Below are 21,199 nucleotides of genomic sequence, written 5' to 3'. Positions count from 1 at the left end.
CCCTAACCCTAACCCTAGGCAGGAAAATCGGTTTAGGGCCAGGGCTGGTCCAGAGTAAAAAGCCGTCAAGGCAGGCATGTTGTTGCAGTTTTGCACTCCCCTTGGGATGCCTTTGGCAGCTGCGGTGTGCATCGAGCCGTGGGCTCTTTGGTTTCCGAGACGCTAACCCTAGGCGTAACCCTAACCCTAACCCTAGGCAGGAAAATCGGTTTAGGGCCAGGGCTGGTCCAGAGTAAAAAGCCGTCAAGGCAGCCATGTTGTTGCAGTTTTGCACTCCCCTTGGGATGCCTTTGGCAGCTGCGGTGTGCATCGAGCCGTGGGCTCTTTGGTTTCCGAGACGCTAACCCTAGGCGTAACCCTAACCCTAACCCTAGGCAGGAAAATCGGTTTAGGGCCAGGGCTGGTCCCGAGTAAAAAGCCGTCAAGGCAGCCATGTTATTGCAGTTTTGCACTCCCCTTGGGATGCCTTTGGCAGCTGCGGTGTGCATCGCGCCGTGGGCTCTTTGGTTTCCGAGACGCTAACCCTAGGCGTAACCCTAACCCTAACCCTAGGCAGGAAAATCATTTTAGGGGCAGGTGTTATCCCGAATAAAAAGCTGCTGCGGCAGCCATGTTGTTGCAGTTTTGCACTCCCCTTGGGATGCCTTTGGCAGCTGCGGTGTGCATCGCGCCGTGGCCTCTTTGGTTTCCGAGACGCTAACCCTAGGCGTAATCCTAACCCTAACCCTAGGCAGGAAAATCGGTTTAGGACCTGGGCTGGTCCAGAGTAAAAACCTGTCAAGGCAGCCATGTTGTTTCAGTTTTGCACTCCCCTTGGGATACCTTTGGCAGCTGCGGTGTGCATCGAGCCAGGGGCTCTTTGGTTTCCGAGACGCTAACCCTAGGCGTAACCCTAACCCTAACCCTAGGCAGGAAAATCGGTTTAGGGCCAGGGCTGGTGCAGAGTAAAAAGCCGACATGGCAGCCATGTTGTTGCAGTTTTGCACTCCCCTTGGGATGCCTTTGGCAGCTGCGGTGTGCATCGAGCCGTGGGCTCTTTGGTTTCCGAGACGCTAACCCTAGGCGTAACCCTAACCCTAACCCTAGGCAGGAAAATCGGTTTAGGGCCAGGGCTGGTCCCGAGTAAAAAGCCGTCAAGGCAGCCATGTTGTTGCAGTTTTGCACTCCCCTTGGGATGCCTTTGGCAGCTGTGGTGTGCATTGCGCCGTGGGCTCTTTGGTTTCCGAGATGCTAATCCTAGGCGTAACCCTAACCCTAACCCTAGGCAGGAAAATCGGTTTAGGGCCAGGGCTGGTCCCGAGTAAAAAGCCGCAGGGGCAGCAATGTTGTTGCAGTTTTGCACTCCCCTTGGGATGCCTTTGGCAGCTGCGGTGTGCATCGAGCCGTGGGCTCTTTGGTTTCCGAGACGCTAACCCTAGGCGTAACCCTAACCCTAACCCTAGGCAGGAAAATCGGTTTAGGGCCAGGGCTGGTCCAGAGTAAAAAGCCGTCAAGGCAGCCATGTTGTTGCAGTTTTGCACTCCCCTTGGGATGCCTTGGCAGCTGCGGTGTGCATCGAGCCGTGGGCTCTTTGGTTTCCGAGACGCTAATCCTAGGCGTAACCCTAACCCTAACCCTAGGCAGGAAAATCGGTTTAGGGCCAGGGCTGGTCCCGAGTAAAAAGCCGTCAAGGCAGCCATGTTATTGCAGTTTTGCACTCCCCTTGGGATGCCTTTGGCAGCTGCGGTGTGCATCGAGCCGTGGGCTCTTTGGTTTCCGAGACGCTAACCCTAGGCGTAACCCTAACCCTAACCCTAGGCAGGAAAATCGGTTTAGGGCCAGGGCTGGTCCAGAGTAAAAAGCCGTCAAGGCAGCCATGTTGTTGCAGTTTTGCACTCCCCTTGGGATGCCTTTGGCAGCTGCGGTGTGCATCGAGCCGTGGGCTCTTTGGTTTCCGAGACGCTAACCCTAGGCGTAACCCTAACCCTAACCCTAGGCAGGAAAATCGGTTTAGGGCCAGGGCTGGTGCAGAGTAAAAAGCCGTCAAGGCAGGCATGTTGTTGCAGTTTTGCACTCCCCTTGGGATGCCTTTGGCAGCTGCGGTGTGCATCGAGCCGTGGGCTCTTTGGTTTCCGAGACGCTAACCCTAGGCGTAACCCTAACCCTAACCCTAGGCAGGAAAATCGGTTTAGGGCCAGGGCTGGTCCCGAGTAAAAAGCCGTCAAGGCAGCCATGTTGTTGCAGTTTTGCACTCCCCTTGGGATGCCTTTGGCAGCTGTGGTGTGCATTGCGCCGTGGGCTCTTTGGTTTCCGAGATGCTAATCCTAGGCGTAACCCTAACCCTAACCCTAGGCAGGAAAATCGGTTTAGGGCCAGGGCTGGTCCCGAGTAAAAAGCCGCAGGGGCAGCAATGTTGTTGCAGTTTTGCACTCCCCTTGGGATGCCTTTGGCAGCTGCGGTGTGCATCGAGCCGTGGGCTCTTTGGTTTCCGAGACGCTAACCCTAGGCGTAACCCTAACCCTAACCCTAAACCTAGGCAGGAAAATGGGTTTAGGGCCAGGGCTGGTCGAGAGTAAAAAGCCGCCAAGGAAGCAATGTTGTTGCAGTTTTGCACTCCCCTTGGGATGCCTTTGGCAGCTGCGGTGTGCATCGCGCCATGGGCTCTTTGGTTTCCGAGACGCTAACCCTAGGCATAACCCTAACCCTAACCCTAGGCAGGAAAATCATTTTCGGGGCAGGTGTTATCCCGAATAAAAAGCCGCTGGGGCAGCCATGTTGTTGCAGTTTTGCACTCCCCTTGGGATGCCTTTGGCAGCTGCGGTGTGCATCGCGCCGTGGGCTCTTTGGTTTCCGAGGTGCTAACCCTAGGCGTAACCCTAACCCTAACCCTAGGCAGGAAAATCGGTTTAGGGCCAGGGCTGGTCCCGACTAAATAGCCGCTGGGGCAGCCATGTTGTTGCAGTTTTGCACTCCCCTTGGGATGCCTTTGGCAGCTGCGGTGTGCATCGAGCCGTGGGCTCTTTGGTTTTCGAGACGCTAACCCTAGGCGTAACCCTAACCCTAACCCTAGGCAGGAAAATCGGTTTAGGGCCAGGGCTGGTCCCGAGTAAAAAGCAGTCAAGGCAGCCATGTTGTTGCAGTTTTGCACTCCCCTTGGGATGCCTTTGGCAGCTGCGGTGTGCATCGAGCCGTGGGCTCTTTGGTTTCCGAGACGCTAACCCTAGGCGTAACCCTAACCCTAACCCTAGGCAGGAAAATCGGTTTAGGGCCAGGGCTGGTCCAGAGTAAAAAGCCGCTGGGGCAGCCATGTTGTTGCAGTTTTGCACTCCCCTTGGGATGCCTTTGGCAGCTGCGGTTTGCATCGAGCCGTGGGCTCTTTGGTTTCCGAGACGCTAACCCTAGGCGTAACCCTAACCCTAACCCTAGGCAGGAAAATCGGTTTAGGGGCCAGGGCTGGTCCAGAGTAAAAACCCGCTGCGGCAGCCATGTTGTTGCAGTTTTGCACTCCCCTTGGGATGCCTTTGGCAGCTGCGGTGTGCATCGAGCCGTGGGCTCTTTGGTATCCGAGACGCTAACCCTAGGCGTAACCCTAACCCTAGGCAGGAAAATCATTTTCGGGGCAGGTGTTATCCCGAATAAAAAGGCGCTGCGGCAGCCATGTTGTTGCAGTTTTGCACTCCCCTTGGGATGCTGTTGGCAGCTGCGGTGTGCATCGAGCTGTGGGCTCCTTGGTTTCCGAGACGCTAACCCTAGGCGTAACCCTAACCCTAACCCTAGGCAGGAAAATCGGTTTAGGGCCAGGGCTGGTCCCGAGCAAAAAGCCGTCAAGGCAGCCATGTTGTTGCAGTTTTGCACTCCCCTTGGGATGCCTTTGGCAGCTGCGGTGTGCATCGAGCCGTGGGCTCTTTGGTTTCCGAGACGCTAACCCTAGGCATAACCCTAACCCTAACCCTAGGCAGGAAAATCGATTTAGGGCCAGGGCTGGTCCAGAGTAAAAAGCCGTCAAGGCAGACATGTTGTTGCAGTTTTGCACTCCCCTTGGGATGCCTTTGGCAGCTGCGGTGTGCATCGAGCCGTGGGCTCTTTGGTTTCCGAGACGCTAACCCTAGGCGTAACCCTAACCCTAACCCTAGGCAGGAAAATCGGTTTAGGGCCAGGGCTGGTCCAGAGTAAAAAGCTGGTGCTGCAGCCTTGTTTTTTCAGTTTTGCATACCCCTTGGGGTGCCTTTGGCAGCTGCGGTGTGCATCGCGCCGTGGGCTCTTTGGTATCCGAGACGCTAACCTTAGGCGTAACCCTAACCCTAACCCTAGGCAGGAAAATCATTTTCGAGGCAGGTGTTATCCCGAATAAAAAGCCGCTGGGGCAGCCATGTTGTTGCAGTTTTGCACTCCCCTTGGGATGCCTTTGGCAGCTGCGGTGTGCATCGAGCCGTGGGCTCCTTGGTTTCCGAGACGCTAACCCTAGGCGTAACCCTAACCCTAACCCTAGGCAGGAAAATCGGTTTAGGGCCAGGGCTGGTCCAGAGTAAAAAGCTGGTGCGGCAGCCATGTTGTTGCAGTTTTGCACTCCCCTTGGGATGCCTTTGGCAGCTGCGGTGTGCATCGAGCCGTGGGCTCTTTGGTTTCCGAGACGCTAACCCTAGGCGTAACCCTAACCCTAACCCTAGGCAGGAAAATCGGTTTAGGGCCAGGGCTGGTCCAGAGTAAAAAGCCGTCAAGGCAGCCATGTTGTTGCAGTTTTGCACTCCCCTTGGGATGCCTTTGGCAGCTGTGGTTTGCATCGCGCCGTGGGCTCTTTGGTTTCCGAGACGCTAATCCTAGGCGTAACCCTAACCCTAACCCTAGGCAGGAAAATCGGTTTAGGGCCAGGGCTGGTCCCGAGTAAAAAGCCGCAGGGGCAGCAATGTTGTTGCAGTTTTGCACTCCCCTTGGGATGCCTTTGGCAGCTGCGGTGTGCATCGAGCCATGGGCTCTTTGGTTTCCGAGACGCTAACCCTAGGCGTAACCCTAACCCTAACCCTAGGCAGGAAAATCGGTTTAGGGCCAGGGCTGGTCCAGAGTAAAAAGCCGTCAAGGCAGCCATGTTGTTGCAGTTTTGCACTCCCCTTGGGATGCCTTTGGCAGCTGCGGTGTGCATCGAGCCGTGGGCTCTTTGGTTTCCGAGACGCTAACCCTAGGCGTAACCCTAACCCTAACCCTAGGCAGGAAAATCGGTTTAGGGCCAGGGCTGGTCCCGAGCAAAAAGCCGTCAAGGCAGCCATGTTGTTGCAGTTTTGCACTCCCCTTGGGATGCCTTTGGCAGCTGCGGTGTGCATCGAGCCGTGGGCTCTTTGGTTTCCGAGACGCTAACCCTAGGCGTAACCCTAACCCTAACCCTAAACCTAGGCAGGGAAATGGGTTTAGGGCCAGGGCTGGTCCCGAGTAAAAAGCCGCCAAGGCAGCAATGTTGTTGCAGTTTTGCACTCCCCTTGGGATGCCTTTGGCAGCTGCGGTGTGCATCGCGCCATGGGCTCTTTGGTTTCCGAGACGCTAACCCTAGGCATAACCCTAACCCTAACCCTAGGCAGGAAAATCATTTTCGGGGCAGGTGTTATCCTGAATAAAAAGCCGCTGCGGCAGCCATGTTGTTGCAGTTTTGCACTCCCCTTGGGATGCCTTTGGCAGCTGCGGTGTGCATCGCGCCGTGGGCTCTTTGGTTTCCGAGGTGCTAACCCTAGGCGTAACCCTAACCCTAACCCTAGGCAGGAAAATCAGTTTCGAGGCAGGTGTTATCCCGAATAAAAAGCCGCTGGGGCAGCCATGTTGTTGCAGTTTTGCACTCCCCTTGGGATGCCTTTGGCAGCTGTGGTTTGCATCGCGCCGTGGGCTCTTTGGTTTCCGAGACGCTAATCCTAGGCGTAACCCTAACCCTAACCCTAGGCAGGAAAATCGGTTTAGGGCCAGGGCTGGTCCCGAGTAAAAAGCCGGAGGGGCAGCAATGTTGTTGCAGTTTTGCACTCCCCTTGGGATGCCTTTGGCAGCTGCGGTGTGCATCGAGCCATGGGCTCTTTGGTTTCCGAGACGCTAACCCTAGGCGTAACCCTAACCCTAACCCTAGGCAGGAAAATCGGTTTAGGGCCAGGGCTGGTCCAGAGTAAAAAGCCGTCAAGGCAGCCATGTTGTTGCAGTTTTGCACTCCCCTTGGGATGCCTTTGGCAGCTGCGGTGTGCATCGAGCCGTGGGCTCTTTGGTTTCCGAGACGCTAACCCTAGGCGTAACCCTAACCCTAACCCTAGGCAGGAAAATCGGTTTAGGGCCAGGGCTGGTCCCGAGCAAAAAGCCCTCAAAGCAGCCATGTTGTTGCAGTTTTGCACTCCCCTTGGGATGCCTTTGGCAGCTGCGGTGTGCATCGAGCCGTGGGCTCTTTGGTTTCCGAGACGCTAACCCTAGGCGTAACCCTAACCCTAACCCTAAACCTAGGCAGGAAAATGGGTTTAGGGCCAGGGCTGGTCCCGAGTAAAAAGCCGCCAAGGCAGCAATGTTGTTGCAGTTTTGCACTCCCCTTGGGATGCCTTTGGCAGCTGCGGTGTGCATCGCGCCATGGGCTCTTTGGTTTCCGAGACGCTAACCCTAGGCATAACCCTAACCCTAACCCTAGGCAGGAAAATCATTTTCGGGGCAGGTGTTATCCCGAATAAAAAGCCGCTGCGGCAGCCATGTTGTTGCAGTTTTGCACTCCCCTTGGGATGCCTTTGGCAGCTGCGGTGTGCATCGCGCCGTGGGCTCTTTGGTTTCCGAGGTGCTAACCCTAGGCGTAACCCTAACCCTAACCCTAGGCAGGAAAATCAGTTTCGAGGCAGGTGTTATCCCGAATAAAAAGCCGCTGGGGCAGCCATGTTGTTGCAGTTTTGCACTCCCCTTGGGATGCCTTTGGCAGCTGCGGTGTGCATCGAGCCGTGGGCTCTTTGGTTTTCGAGACGCTAACCCTAGGCGTAACCCTAACCCTAACCCTAGGCAGGAAAATCGGTTTAGGGCCAGGGCTGGTCCAGAGTAAAAAGCCGTCAAGGCAGCCATGTTGTTGCAGTTTTGCACTCCCCTTGGGATGCCTTTGGCAGCTGCGGTGTGCATCGAGCCGTGGGCTCTTTGGTTTCCGAGACGCTAACCCTAGGCGCAACCCTAACCCTAACCCTAGGCAGGAAAATCGGTTTAGGGCCAGGGCTGGTCCCGAGTAAAAAGCCGTCAAGGCAGCAGTGTTGTTGCAGTTTTGCACTCCCCTTGGGATGCCTTTGGCAGCTGCGGTGTGCATCGAGCCATGGGCTCTTTGGTTTCCGAGACGCTAACCCTAGGCGTAACCCTAACCCTAACCCTAGGCAGGAAAATCGGTTTAGGGCCAGGGCTGGTCCCGAGTAAAAAGCCGTCAAGGCAGCCATGTTGTTACAGTTTTGCACTCCCCTTGGGATGCCTTTGGCAGCTGTGGTGTGCATCGAGCAGTGGGCTCTTTGGTTTCCGAGACGCTAACCCTAGGCGTAACCCTAACCCTAACCCTAGGCAGGAAAATCGGTTTAAAGCCAGGGCTGGTCCAGAGTAAAAAGCTGGTGCGGCAGCCTTGTTTTTTCAGTTTTGCATACCCCTTGGGGTGCCTTTGGCAGCTGCGGTGTGCATCGCGCCGTGGGCTCTTTGGTATCCGAGACGCTAACCTTAGGCGTAACCCTAACCCTAACCCTAGGCAGGGAAATCATTTTCGAGGCAGGTGTTATCCCGAATACAAAGCCGCTGGGGCAGCCATGTTGTTGCAGTTTTGCACTCCCCTTGGGATGCCTTTGGCAGCTGCGGTGTGCATTGAGCCGTGGGCTCTTTGGTTTCCGAGACGCTAACCCTAGGCGTCACCCTAACCCTAACCCTAGGCAGGAAAATCGGTTTAGGGCCAGGGCTGGTCCAGAGTAAAATGCTGGTGCGGCAGCCATGTTGTTGCAGTTTTGCACTCCCCTTGGGATGCCTTTGGCAGCTGCGGTGTGCATCGAGCCGTGGGCTCTTTGGTTTCCGAGACGCTAACCCTAGGCGTAACCCTAACCCTAACCCTAGGCAGGAAAATCGGTTTAGGGCCAGGGCTGGTCCAGAGTAAAAAGCCGTCAAGGCAGCCATGTTGTTGCAGTTTTGCACTCCCCTTGGGATGCCTTTGGCAGCTGTGGTTTGCATCGCGCCGTGGGCTCTTTGGTTTCCGAGACGCTAATCCTAGCCGTAACCCTAACCCTAACCCTAGGCAGGAAAATCGGTTTAGGGCCAGGGCTGGTCCAGAGTAAAAAGCCGCAGGGGCAGCAATGTTGTTGCAGTTTTGCACTCCCCTTGGGATGCCTTTGGCAGCTGCGGTGTGCATCGAGCCATGGGCTCTTTGGTTTCCGAGACGCTAACCCTAGGCGTAACCCTAACCCTAACCCTAGGCAGGAAAATCGGTTTAGGGCCAGGGCTGGTCCAGAGTAAAAAGCCGTCAAGGCAGCCATGTTGTTGCAGTTTTGCACTCCCCTTGGGATGCCTTTGGCAGCTGCAGTGTGCATCGAGCCGTGGGCTCTTTGGTTTCCGAGACGCTAACCCTAGGCGTAACCCTAACCCTAACCCTAGGCAGGAAAATCGGTTTAGGGCCAGGGCTGGTCCCGAGCAAAAAGCCATCAAGGCAGCCATGTTGTTGCAGTTTTGCACTCCCCTTGGGATGCCTTTGGCAGCTGCGGTGTGCATCGAGCCGTGGGCTCTTTGGTTTCCGAGACGCTAACCCTAGGCGTAACCCTAACCCTAACCCTTAACCTAGGCAGGAAAATGGGTTTAGGGCCAGGGCTGGTCCCGAGTAAAAAGCCGCCAAGGCAGCAATGTTGTTGCAGTTTTGCACTCCCCTTGGGATGCCTTTGGCAGCTGCGGTGTGCATCGCGCCATGGGCTCTTTGGTTTCCGAGACGCTAACCCTAGGCATAACGCTAACCCTAACCCTAGGCAGGAAAATCATTTTCGGGGCAGGTGTTATCCCGAATAAAAAGCCGCTGCGGCAGCCATGTTGTTGCAGTTTTGCACTCCCCTTGGGATGCCTTTGGCAGCTGCGGTGTGCATCGCGCCGTGGGCTCTTTGGTTTCCGAGGTGCTAACCCTAGGCGTAACCCTAACCCTAACCCTAGGCAGGAAAATCAGTTTCAAGGCAGGTGTTATCCCGAATAAAAAGCCGCTGGGGCAGCCATGTTGTTGCAGTTTTGCACTCCCCTTGGGATGCCTTTGTCAGCTGCGGTGTGCATCGAGCCGTGGGCTCTTTGGTTTCCGAGACGCTAACCCTAGGCGTAACCCTAACCCTAACCCTAGGCAGGAAAATCGGTTTAGGGCCAGGGCTGGTCCCGAGTAAAAAGCCGTCAAGGCAGCCATGTTGTTGCAGTTTTGCACTCCCCTTGGGATGCCTTTGGCAGCTGCGGTGTGCATCGAGCCGTGGGCTCTTTGGTTTCCGAGACGCTAACCCTAGGCGTAACCCTAACCCTAACCCTAGGCAGGAAAATCGGTTTAGGGCCAGGGCTTTTCCCGAGTAAAAAGCCGCAGGGGCTGCAATGTTGTTGCAGTTTTGCACTCCCCTTGGGATGCCTTTGGCAGCTGCGGTGTGCATCGAGCCATGGGCTCTTTGGTTTCCGAGACGCTAACCCTAGGCGTAACCCTAACCCTAACCCTAGGCAGGAAAATCGGTTTAGGGCCAGGGCTGGTCCCGAGTAAAAAGCCGTCAAGGCAGCCATGTTGTTGCAGTTTTGCACTCCCCTTGGGATGCCTTTGGCAGCTGCGGTGCGCCTGGAGCCGTGGGCTATTTGGTTTCCGAGACGCTAACCCTAGGCGTAACCCTAACCCTAACCCTAGGCAGGAAAATCGGTTTAGGGCCAGGGCCGGTCCCGAGTAAAAAGCCGTCAAGGCAGCCATGTTGTTACAGTTTTGCACTCCCCTTGGGATGCCTTTGGCAGCTGCGGTGTGCATCGAGCCGTGGGCTCTTTGGTTTCCGAGACGCTAACCCTAGGCGTAACCCTAACCCTAACCCTAGGCAGGAAAATCGGTTTAGGGGCAGTGGTGGTCCAGAGTAAAAACCCGCTGCGGCAGCCATGTTGTTGCAGTTTTGCACTCCCCTTGGGATGCCTTTGGCAGCTGCGGTGTGCATCGAGCCGTGGGCTCTTTGGTTTCCGAGACGCTAACCCTAGGCGTAACCCTAACCCTAACCCTAGGCAGGAAAATCGGTTTACGGCCAGGGCTGGTCCCGAGTAAAAAGCCGTCAAGGCAGCCATGTTGTTGCAGTTTTGCACTCCCCTTGGGATGCCTTTGGCAGCTGCGGTGTGCATCGAGCCGTGGGCTCTTTGGTTTCCGAGACGCTAACCCTAGGCATAACCCTAACCCTAACCCTAGGCAGGAAAATCGGTTTAGGGCCAGGGCTGGTCCCGAGTAAAAAGCCGCAGGGGCTGCAATGTTGTTGCAGTTTTGCACTCCCCTTGGGATGCCTTTGGCAGCTGCGGTGTGCATCGAGCCATGGGCTCTTTGGTTTCCGAGACGCTAACCCTAGGCGTAACCCAAACCCTAACCCTAGGCAGGAAAATCGGTTTAGGGCCAGGGCTGGTCCCGAGTAAAAAGCCGTCAAGGCAGCCATGTTGTTGCAGTTTTGCACTCCCCTTGGGATGCCTTTGGCAGCTGCGGTGCGCCTGGAGCCGTGGGCTCTTTGGTTTCCGAGACGCTAACCCTAGGCGTAACCCTAACCCTAACCCTAGGCAGGAAAATCGGTTTAGGGCCAGGGCCGGTCCCGAGTAAAAAGCCGTCAAGGCAGCCATGTTGTTACAGTTTTGCACTCCCCTTGGGATGCCTTTGGCAGCTGCGGTGTGCATCGAGCCGTGGGCTCTTTGGTTTCCGAGACGCTAACCCTAGGCGTAACCCTAACCCTAACCCTAGGCAGGAAAATCGGTTTAGGGGCAGTGGTGGTCCAGAGTAAAAACCCGCTGCGGCAGCCATGTTGTTGCAGTTTTGCACTCCCCTTGGGATGCCTTTGGCAGCTGCGGTGTGCATCGAGCCGTGGGCTCTTTGGTTTCCGAGACGCTAACCCTAGGCGTAACCCTAACCCTAACCCTAGGCAGGAAAATCGGTTTAGGGCCAGGGCTGGTCCCGAGCAAAAAGCCGTCAAGGCAGCCATGTTGTTGCAGTTTTGCACTCCCCTTGGGATGCCTTTGGCAGCTGCGGTGTGCATCGAGCCGTGGTCTCTTTGGTTTCCGAGACGCTAACCCTAGGCGTAACCCTAACCCTAACCCTAGGCAGGAAAATCGGTTTAGGGCCAGGGCTGGTCCAGAGTAAAAAGCCGTCAAGGCAGCCATGTTGTTGCAGTTTTGCACTCCCCTTGGGATGCCTTTGGCAGCTGCGGTGTGCATCGAACCGTGGGCTCTTTGGTTTCCGAGACGCTAACCCTAGGCGTAACCCTAACCCTAACCCTAGGCAGGAAATTCGGTTTAGGGCCAGGGCTGGTCCCGAGTAAAAAGCTGGTGCGTCAGCCTTGTTTTTTCAGTTTTGCATACCCCTTGGGGTGCCTTTGGCAGCTGCGGTGTGCATCGCGCCGTGGGCTCTTTGGTATCCGAGACGCTAACCTTAGGCGTAACCCTAACCCTAACCCTAGGCAGGAAAATCATTTTCGAGGCAGGTGTTATCCCGAATAAAAAGCCGCTGGGGCAGCCATGTTGTTGCAGTTTTGCACTCCCCTTGGGATGCCTTTGGCAGCTGCGGTGTGCATGGAGCCGTGGGCTCTTTGGTTTCCGAGACGCTAACCCTAGGCGTAACCCTAACCCTAACCCTAGGCAGGAAAATCGGTTTAGGGCCAGGGCTGGTCCAGAGTAAAAAGCCGTCAAGGCAGCCATGTTGTTGCAGTTTTGCACTCCCCTTGGGATGCCTTTGGCAGCTGTGGTGTGCATCGCGCCGTGGGCTCTTTGGTTTCCGAGACGCTAACCCTAGGCGTAACCCTAACCCTAACCCTAACCCTAGGCAGGAAAATCGGTTTAGTGCCAGGGCTGGTCCCGAGTAAAAAGCCGTCAAGGCAGCCATGTTGTTGCAGTTTTGCACTCCCCTTGGGATGCCTTTGGCAGCTGCGGTGTGCATCGAGCCGTGGGCTCTTTGGTTTCCGAGACGCTAACCCTAGGCGTAACCCTAACCCAACCCTAGGCAGGAAAATCGGTTTAGGGCTCGGGCTGGTCCCGAGTAAAAAGCCGCTGGGGCAGCAATGTTGTTGCAGTTTTGCACTCCCCTTGGGATGCCTTTGGCAGCTGCGGTGTGCATCGAGCCATGGGCTCTTTGGTTTCTGAGACGCTAACCCTAGGCGTAACCCTAACCCTAACCCTAGGCAGGAAAATCGGTTTAGGGCCAGGGCTGGTCCAGAGTAAAAAGCCGTCAAGGCAGCCATGTTGTTGCAGTTTTGCACTCCCCTTGGGATGCCTTTGGCAGCTGCGGTGTGCATCGAGCCGTGGGCTCTTTGGTTTCCGAGACGCTAACCCTAGGCGTAACCCTAACCCTAACCCTAGGCAGGAAAATCGGTTTAGGGCCAGGGCTGGTCCAGAGTAAAAAGCCGTCAAGGCAGCCATGTTGTTGCAGTTTTGCACTCCCCTTGGGATGCCTTTGGCAGCTGCGGTGTGCATCGAACCGTGGGCTCTTTGGTTTCCGAGACGCTAACCCTAGGCGTAACCCTAACCCTAACCCTAGGCAGGAAATTCGGTTTAGGGGCAGTGGTGGTCCAGAGTAAAAACCCGCTGCGGCAGTCTTGTTGTTGCAGTTTTGCACTCCCCTTGGGATGCCTTTGGCAGCTGCGGTGTGCATCGAGCCGTGGGCTCTTTGGTTTCCGAGACGCTAACCCTAGGCGTAACCCTAACCCTAACCCTAGGCAGGAAAATCGGTTTAGGGCCAGGGCTGGTCCAGAGTAAAAAGCCGTCAAGGCAGCCATGTTGTTGAGTTTTTGCACTCCCCTTGGGATGCCTTTGGTAGCTGCGGTGTGCATCGAGCCATGGGCTCTTTGGTTTCTGAGACGCTAACCCTAGGCGTAACCCTAACCCTAACCCTAGGCAGGAAAATCGGTTTAGGGCCAGGGCTGGTCCCGAGTAAAAAGCCGTCAAGGCAGCCATGTTGTTGCAGTTTTGCACTCCCCTTGGGATGCCTTTGGCAGCTGCGGTGTGCATGGAGCCGTGGGCACTTTGGTTTCCGAGACGCTAACCCTAGGCGTAACCCTAACCCTAACCCTAGGCAGGAAAATCGGTTTAGGGCCAGGGCTGGTCCAGAGTAAAAAGCCGTCAAGGCAGCCATGTTGTTGCAGTTTTGCACTCCCCTTAGGATGCCTTTGGCAGCTGCGGTGTGCATCGAGCAGTGGGCTCTTTGGTTTCCGAGACGCTAACCCTAGGCGTAACCCTAACCCTAACCCTAGGCAGGAAAATCGGTTTAGGGGCAGTGGTGGTCCAGAGTAAAAACCTGCTGCGGCAGCCATGTTGTTGCAGTTTTGCACTCCCCTTGGGATGCCTTTGGCAGCTGCGGCGTGCATCGAGCCGTGGGCTCTTTGGTTTCCGAGACGCTAACCCTAGGCGTAACCCTAACCCTAACCCAAGGCAGGAAAATCATTTTCGGGGCAGGTGTTATCCCGAATAAAAAGGCGCTGCGGCAGCCATGTTGTTGCAGTTTTGCACTCCCCTTGGGATGCCGTTGGCAGCTGCGGTGTGCATCGAGCTGTGGGCTCCTTGGTTTCCGAGACGCTAACCCTAGGCGTAACACTAACCCTAACCCTAGGCAGGAAAATCGGTTTAGGGCCAGGGCTGGTCCAGAGTAAAAAGCCGTCAAGGCAGCCATGTTGTTGCAGTTTTGCACTCCCCTTGGGATGCCTTTGGCAGCTGCGGTGTGCATCGAGCCGTGGGCTCTTTGGTTTCCGAGACGCTAACCCTAGGCATAACCCTTACCGTAACCCTAGGCAGGAAAATCGATTTAGGGCCAGGGCTGGTCCAGAGTAAAAAGCCGTCAAGGCAGCCATGTTGTTGCAGTTTTGCACTCCCCTTGGGATGCCTTTGGCAGCTGCGGTGTGCATCGAGCCGTGGGCTCTTTGGTTTCCGAGACGCTAACCCTAGGCGTAACCCTAACCCTAACCCTAAACCTAGGCAGGAAAATTGGTTTAGGGCCAGGGCTGGTCCCGAGTAAAAAGCCGCCAAGGCAGCAATGTTGTTGCAGTTTTGCACTCCCCTTGGGATGCCTTTGGCAGCTGCGGTGTGCATCGAGCCGTGGGCTCTTTGGTTTCCGAGACGCTAACCCTAGGCATAACCCTAACCCTAACCCTAGGCAGGAAAATCATTTTCGGGGCAGGTGTTATCCCGAATAAAAAGCCGCTGCGGCAGCCATGTTGTTGCAGTTTTGCACTCCCCTTGGGATGCCTTTGGCAGCTGCGGTGTGCATCGCGCCGTGGGCTCTTTGGTTTCCGAGGTGCTAACCCTAGGCGTAACCCTAACCCTAACCCTAGGCAGGAAAATCAGTTTCGAGGCTGGTGTTATCCCGAATAAAAAGCCGTCAAGGCAGCCATGTTGTTGCAGTTTTGCACTCCCCTTGGGATGCCTTTGGCAGCTGCGGTGTGCATCGAGCCGTGGGCTCTTTGGTTTTCGAGACGCTAACCCTAGGCGTAACCCTAACCCTAACCCTAGGCAGGAAAATCGGTTTAGGGCCAGGGCCGGTCCCGAGTAAAAAGCCGTCAAGGCAGCCATGTTGTTACAGTTTTGCACTCCCCTTGGGATGCCTTTGGCAGCTGCGGTGTGCATCGAGCCGTGGGCTCTTTGGTTTCCGAGACGCTAACCCTAGGCGTAACCCTAACCCTAACCCTAGGCAGGAAAATCGGATTAGGGGCAGTGGTGGTCCAGAGTAAAAACCCGCTGCGGCAGCCATGTTGTTGCAGTTTTGCACTCCCCTTGGGATGCCTTTGGCAGCTGCGGTGTGCATCGAGCCGTGGGCTCTTTGGTTTCCGAGACGCTAACCCTAGGCGTAACCCTAACCCTAACCCTAGGCAGGAAAATCGGTTTAGGGCCAGGGCTGGTCCCGAGCAAAAAGCCGTCAAGGCAGCCATGTTGTTGCAGTTTTGCACTCCCCTTGGGATGCCTTTGGCAGCTGCGGTGTGCATCGAGCCGTGGTCTCTTTGGTTTCCGAGACGCTAACCCTAGGCGTAACCCTAACCCTAACCCTAGGCAGGAAAATCGGTTTAGGGCCAGGGCTGGTCCAGAGTAAAAAGCCGTCAAGGCAGCCATGTTGTTGCAGTTTTGCACTCCCCTTGGGATGCCTTTGGCAGCTGCGGTGTGCATCGAACCGTGGGCTCTTTGGTTTCCGAGACGCTAACCCTAGGCGTAACCCTAACCCTAACCCTAGGCAGGAAATTCGGTTTAGGGCCAGGGCTGGTCCCGAGTAAAAAGCTGGTGCGTCAGCCTTGTTTTTTCAGTTTTGCATACCCCTTGGGGTGCCTTTGGCAGCTGCGGTGTGCATCGCGCCGTGGGCTCTTTGGTATCCGAGACGCTAACCTTAGGCGTAACCCTAACCCTAACCCTAGGCAGGAAAATCATTTTCGAGGCAGGTGTTATCCCGAATAAAAAGCCGCTGGGGCAGCCATGTTGTTGCAGTTTTGCACTCCCCTTGGGATGCCTTTGGCAGCTGCGGTGTGCATGGAGCCGTGGGCTCTTTGGTTTCCGAGACGCTAACCCTAGGCGTAACCCTAACCCTAACCCTAGGCAGGAAAATCGGTTTAGGGCCAGGGCTGGTCCAGAGTAAAAAGCCGTCAAGGCAGCCATGTTGTTGCAGTTTTGCACTCCCCTTGGGATGCCTTTGGCAGCTGTGGTGTGCATCGCGCCGTGGGCTCTTTGGTTTCCGAGACGCTAACCCTAGGCGTAACCCTAACCCTAACCCTAACCCTAGGCAGGAAAATCGGTTTAGTGCCAGGGCTGGTCCCGAGTAAAAAGCCGTCAAGGCAGCCATGTTGTTGCAGTTTTGCACTCCCCTTGGGATGCCTTTGGCAGCTGCGGTGTGCATCGAGCCGTGGGCTCTTTGGTTTCCGAGACGCTAACCCTAGGCGTAACCCTAACCCAACCCTAGGCAGGAAAATCGGTTTAGGGCTCGGGCTGGTCCCGAGTAAAAAGCCGCTGGGGCAGCAATGTTGTTGCAGTTTTGCACTCCCCTTGGGATGCCTTTGGCAGCTGCGGTGTGCATCGAGCCATGGGCTCTTTGGTTTCTGAGACGCTAACCCTAGGCGTAACCCTAACCCTAACCCTAGGCAGGAAAATCGGTTTAGGGCCAGGGCTGGTCCAGAGTAAAAAGCCGTCAAGGCAGCCATGTTGTTGCAGTTTTGCACTCCCCTTGGGATGCCTTTGGCAGCTGCGGTGTGCATCGAGCCGTGGGCTCTTTGGTTTCCGAGACGCTAACCCTAGGCGTAACCCTAACCCTAACCCTAGGCAGGAAAATCGGTTTAGGGCCAGGGCTGGTCCAGAGTAAAAAGCCGTCAAGGCAGCCATGTTGTTGCAGTTTTGCACTCCCCTTGGGATGCCTTTGGCAGCTGCGGTGTGCATCGAACCGTGGGCTCTTTGGTTTCCGAGACGCTAACCCTAGGCGTAACCCTAACCCTAACCCTAGGCAGGAAATTCGGTTTAGGGGCAGTGGTGGTCCAGAGTAAAAACCCGCTGCGGCAGTCTTGTTGTTGCAGTTTTGCACTCCCCTTGGGATGCCTTTGGCAGCTGCGGTGTGCATCGAGCCGTGGGCTCTTTGGTTTCCGAGACGCTAACCCTAGGCGTAACCCTAACCCTAACCCTAGGCAGGAAAATCGGTTTAGGGCCAGGGCTGGTCCAGAGTAAAAAGCCGTCAAGGCAGCCATGTTGTTGAGTTTTTGCACTCCCCTTGGGATGCCTTTGGTAGCTGCGGTGTGCATCGAGCCATGGGCTCTTTGGTTTCTGAGACGCTAACCCTAGGCGTAACCCTAACCCTAACCCTAGGCAGGAAAATCGGTTTAGGGCCAGGGCTGGTCCCGAGTAAAAAGCCGTCAAGGCAGCCATGTTGTTGCAGTTTTGCACTCCCCTTGGGATGCCTTTGGCAGCTGCGGTGTGCATGGAGCCGTGGGCTCTTTGGTTTCCGAGACGCTAACCCTAGGCGTAACCCTAACCCTAACCCTAGGCAGGAAAATCGGTTTAGGGCCAGGGCTGGTCCAGAGTAAAAAGCCGTCAAGGCAGCCATGTTGTTGCAGTTTTGCACTCCCCTTAGGATGCCTTTGGCAGCTGCGGTGTGCATCGAGCAGTGGGCTCTTTGGTTTCCGAGACGCTAACCCTAGGCGTAACCCTAACCCTAACCCTAGGCAGGAAAATCGGTTTAGGGGCAGTGGTGGTCCAGAGTAAAAACCTGCTGCGGCAGCCATGTTGTTGCAGTTTTGCACTCCCCTTGGGATGCCTTTGGCAGCTGCGGTGTGCATCGAGCCGTGGGCTCTTTGGTTTCCGAGACGCTAACCCTAGGCGTAACCCTAACCCTAACCCAAGGCAGGAAAATCATTTTCGGGGCAGGTGTTATCCCGAATAAAAAGGCGCTGCGGCAGCCATGTTGTTGCAGTTTTGCACTCCCCTTGGGATGCCGTTGGCAGCTGCGGTGTGCATCGAGCTGTGGGCTCCTTGGTTTCCGAGACGCTAACCCTAGGCGTAACACTAACCCTAACCCTAGGCAGGAAAATCGGTTTAGGGCCAGGGCTGGTCCAGAGTAAAAAGCCGTCAAGGCAGCCATGTTGTTGCAGTTTTGCACTCCCCTTGGGATGCCTTTGGCAGCTGCGGTGTGCATCGAGCCGTGGGCTCTTTGGTTTCCGAGACGCTAACCCTAGGCATAACCCTTACCGTAACCCTAGGCAGGAAAATCGATTTAGGGCCAGGGCTGGTCCAGAGTAAAAAGCCGTCAAGGCAGCCATGTTGTTGCAGTTTTGCACTCCCCTTGGGATGCCTTTGGCAGCTGCGGTGTGCATCGAGCCGTGGGCTCTTTGGTTTCCGAGACGCTAACCCTAGGCGTAACCCTAACCCTAACCCTAAACCTAGGCAGGAAAATTGGTTTAGGGCCAGGGCTGGTCCCGAGTAAAAAGCCGCCAAGGCAGCAATGTTGTTGCAGTTTTGCACTCCCCTTGGGATGCCTTTGGCAGCTGCGGTGTGCATCGCGCCATGGGCTCTTTGGTTTCCGAGACGCTAACCCTAGGCATAACCCTAACCCTAACCCTAGGCAGGAAAATCATTTTCGGGGCAGGTGTTATCCCGAATAAAAAGCCGCTGCGGCAGCCATGTTGTTGCAGTTTTGCACTCCCCTTGGGATGCCTTTGGCAGCTGCGGTGTGCATCGCGCCGTGGGCTCTTTGGTTTCCGAGGTGCTAACCCTAGGCGTAACCCTAACCCTAACCCTAGGCAGGAAAATCAGTTTCGAGGCTGGTGTTATCCCGAATAAAAAGCCGTCAAGGCAGCCATGTTGTTGCAGTTTTGCACTCCCCTTGGGATGCCTTTGGCAGCTGCGGTGTGCATCGAGCCGTGGGCTCTTTGGTTTTCGAGACGCTAACCCTAGGCGTAACCCTAACCCTAACCCTAGGCAGGAAAATCGGTTTAGGGCCAGGGCTGGTGCCAAATAAAAGGCCGTCAAGGCAGCCATGTTGTTGCAGTTTTGCACTCTCCTTGGGATGCCTTTGGCAGCTGCGGTGTGCATCGAGCCATGGGCTCTTTGGTTTCCGAGACGCTAACCCTAGGCGTAACCCTAACCCTAACCCTAGGCAGGAAAATCGGTTTAGGGCCAGGGCTGGTCCCGAGTAAAAAGCCGTCAAGGCAGCCATGTTGTTGCAGTTTTGCACTCCCCTTGGGATGCCTTTGGCAGCTGCGGTGTGCATCGAGCCGTGGGCTCTTTGGTTTCCGAGACGCTAACCCTAGGCGTAACCCTAACCCTAACCCTAGGCAGGAAAATCGGTTTAGGGCCAGGGCTGGTCCCGAGTAAAAAGCCGTCAAGGCAGCAATGTTGTTGCAGTTTTGCACTCCCCTTGGGATGCCTTTGGCAGCTGCGGTGTGCATCGAGCTGTGGGCTCTTTGGTTTCCGAGACGCTAACCCTAGGCGTAACCCTAACCCTAACCCTAGGCAGGAAAATCGGTTTAGGGCCAGGGCTGGTCCAGAGTAAAAAGCCGTCAAGGCAGCCATGTTGTTGCAGTTTTGCACTCCCCTTGGGATGCCTTTGGCAGCTGCGGTGTGCATCGAGCCGTGGGCTCTTTGGTTTCCGAGACGCTAACCCTAGGCGTAACCCTAACCCTAACCCTAGGCAGGAAAAGCATTTTCGGGGCAGGTGTTATCCCGAATAAAAAGGCGTCAAGGCAGCCATGTTGTTGCAGTTTTGCACTCCCCTTGGGATGCCGTTGGCAGCTGCGGTGTGCATCGAGCCGTGGGCTCTTTGGTTTCCGAGACGCTAACCCTAGGCGTAACCCTAACCCTAACCCTAGGCAGGAAAATCGGTTTAGGGCCAGGGCTGGTCCCGAGCAAAAAGCCGTCAAGGCAGCCATGTTGTTGCAGTTTTGCACTCCCCTTGGGATGCCTTTGTCAGCTGCGGTGTGCATCGAGCTGTGGGCTCTTTGGTTTCCGAGACGCTAACCCTAGGCATAACCCTAACCCTAACCCTAGGCAGGAAAATCAGGTTAAGGGCCAGGGCTGGTCCAGAGTAAAAAGCCGTCAAGGCAGCCATGTTGTTGCAGTTTTGCACTCCCCTTGGGATGCCTTTGGCAGCTGCAGTGTGCATCGAGCCGTGGGCTCTTTGGTTTCCGAGACGCTAACCCTAGGCGTAACCCTAACCCTAACCCTAGGCAGGAAAATCGGTTTAGGGCCAGGGCTGGTCCAGAGTAAAAAGCTGGTGCGGCAGCCTTGTTTTTTCAGTTTTGCATACCCCTTGGGGTGCCTTTGGCAGCTGCGGTGTGCATCGCGCCGTGGGCTCTTTGGTATCCGAGACGCTAACCTTAGGCGTAACCCTAACCCTAACCCTAGGCAGGAAAATCATTTTAGAGGCAGGTGTTATCCCGAATAAAAAGCCGCTGGGGCAGCCATGTTGTTGCAGTTTTGCACTCCCCTTGGGATGCCTTTGGCAGCTGCGGTGTGCATCGAGCCGTGGGCTCTTTGGTTTCCGAGACGCTAACCCTAGGCCTAACCCTAACCCAACCCTAGGCAGGAAAATCGGTTTAGGTCCAGGGCTGGTCCCGAGTAAAAAGCCGCTGGGGCAGCAATGTTGTTGCAGTTTTGCACTCCCCTTGGGATGCCTTTGGCAGCTGCGGTGTGCATCGAGCCATGGGCTCTTTGGTTTCTGAGACGCTAACCCTAGGCGTAACCCTAACCCTAACCCTAGGCAGGAAAATCGGTTTAGGGCCAGGGCTGGTCCAGAGTAAAAAGCCGTCAAGGCAGCCATGTTGTTGCAGTTTTGCACTCCCCTTGGGATGCCTTTGGCAGCTGCGGTGTGCATCGAGCCGTGGGCTCTTTGGTTTCCGAGACGCTAACCCTAGGCGTAACCCTAACCCTAACCCTAGGCAGGAAAATCATTTTCGGGGCAGGTGTTATCCCAAATAAAAAGCCCCTGCGGCAGCCATGTTGTTGCAGTTTTGCACTCCCCTTGGGATGCCTTTGGCAGCTGCGGTGTGCATCGAGCCGTGGGCTCTTTGGTTTCCGAGACGCTAACCCTAGGCGTAACCCTAACCCTAACCCTAGGCAGGAAAATCGGTTTAGGGCCAGGGCTGGTCCAGAGTAAAAAGCTGGTGCGGCAGCCTTGTTTTTTCAGTTTTGCATACCCCTTGGGGTGCCTTTGGCAGCTGCGGTGTGCATCGCGCCGTGGGCTCTTTGGTATCCGAGACGCTAACCTTAGGCGTAACCCTAACCCTAACCCTAGGCAGGAAAATCATTTTAGAGGCAGGTGTTATCCCGAATAAAAAGCCGCTGGGGCAGCCATGTTGTTGCAGTTTTGCACTCCCCTTGGGATGCCTTTGGCAGCTGCGGTGTGCATCGAGCCGTGGGCTCTTTGGTTTCCGAGACGCTAACCCTAGGCCTAACCCTAACCCAACCCTAGGCAGGAAAATCGGTTTAGGGCCAGGGCTGGTCCCGAGTAAAAAGCCGCTGGGGCAGCAATGTTGTTGCAGTTTTGCACTCCCCTTGGGATGCCTTTGGCAGCTGCGGTGTGCATCGAGCCATGGGCTCTTTGGTTTCT

The sequence above is a fragment of the Fringilla coelebs genome, assembly GCF_963513975.1.
Source record: "Fringilla coelebs genome assembly, chromosome: 2".
Taxonomy (NCBI): Eukaryota; Metazoa; Chordata; class Aves; order Passeriformes; family Fringillidae; genus Fringilla; species Fringilla coelebs.
The sequence above is the reverse complement of the archived record's forward strand: the minus strand, read 5'-3'. Positions refer to the sequence as shown.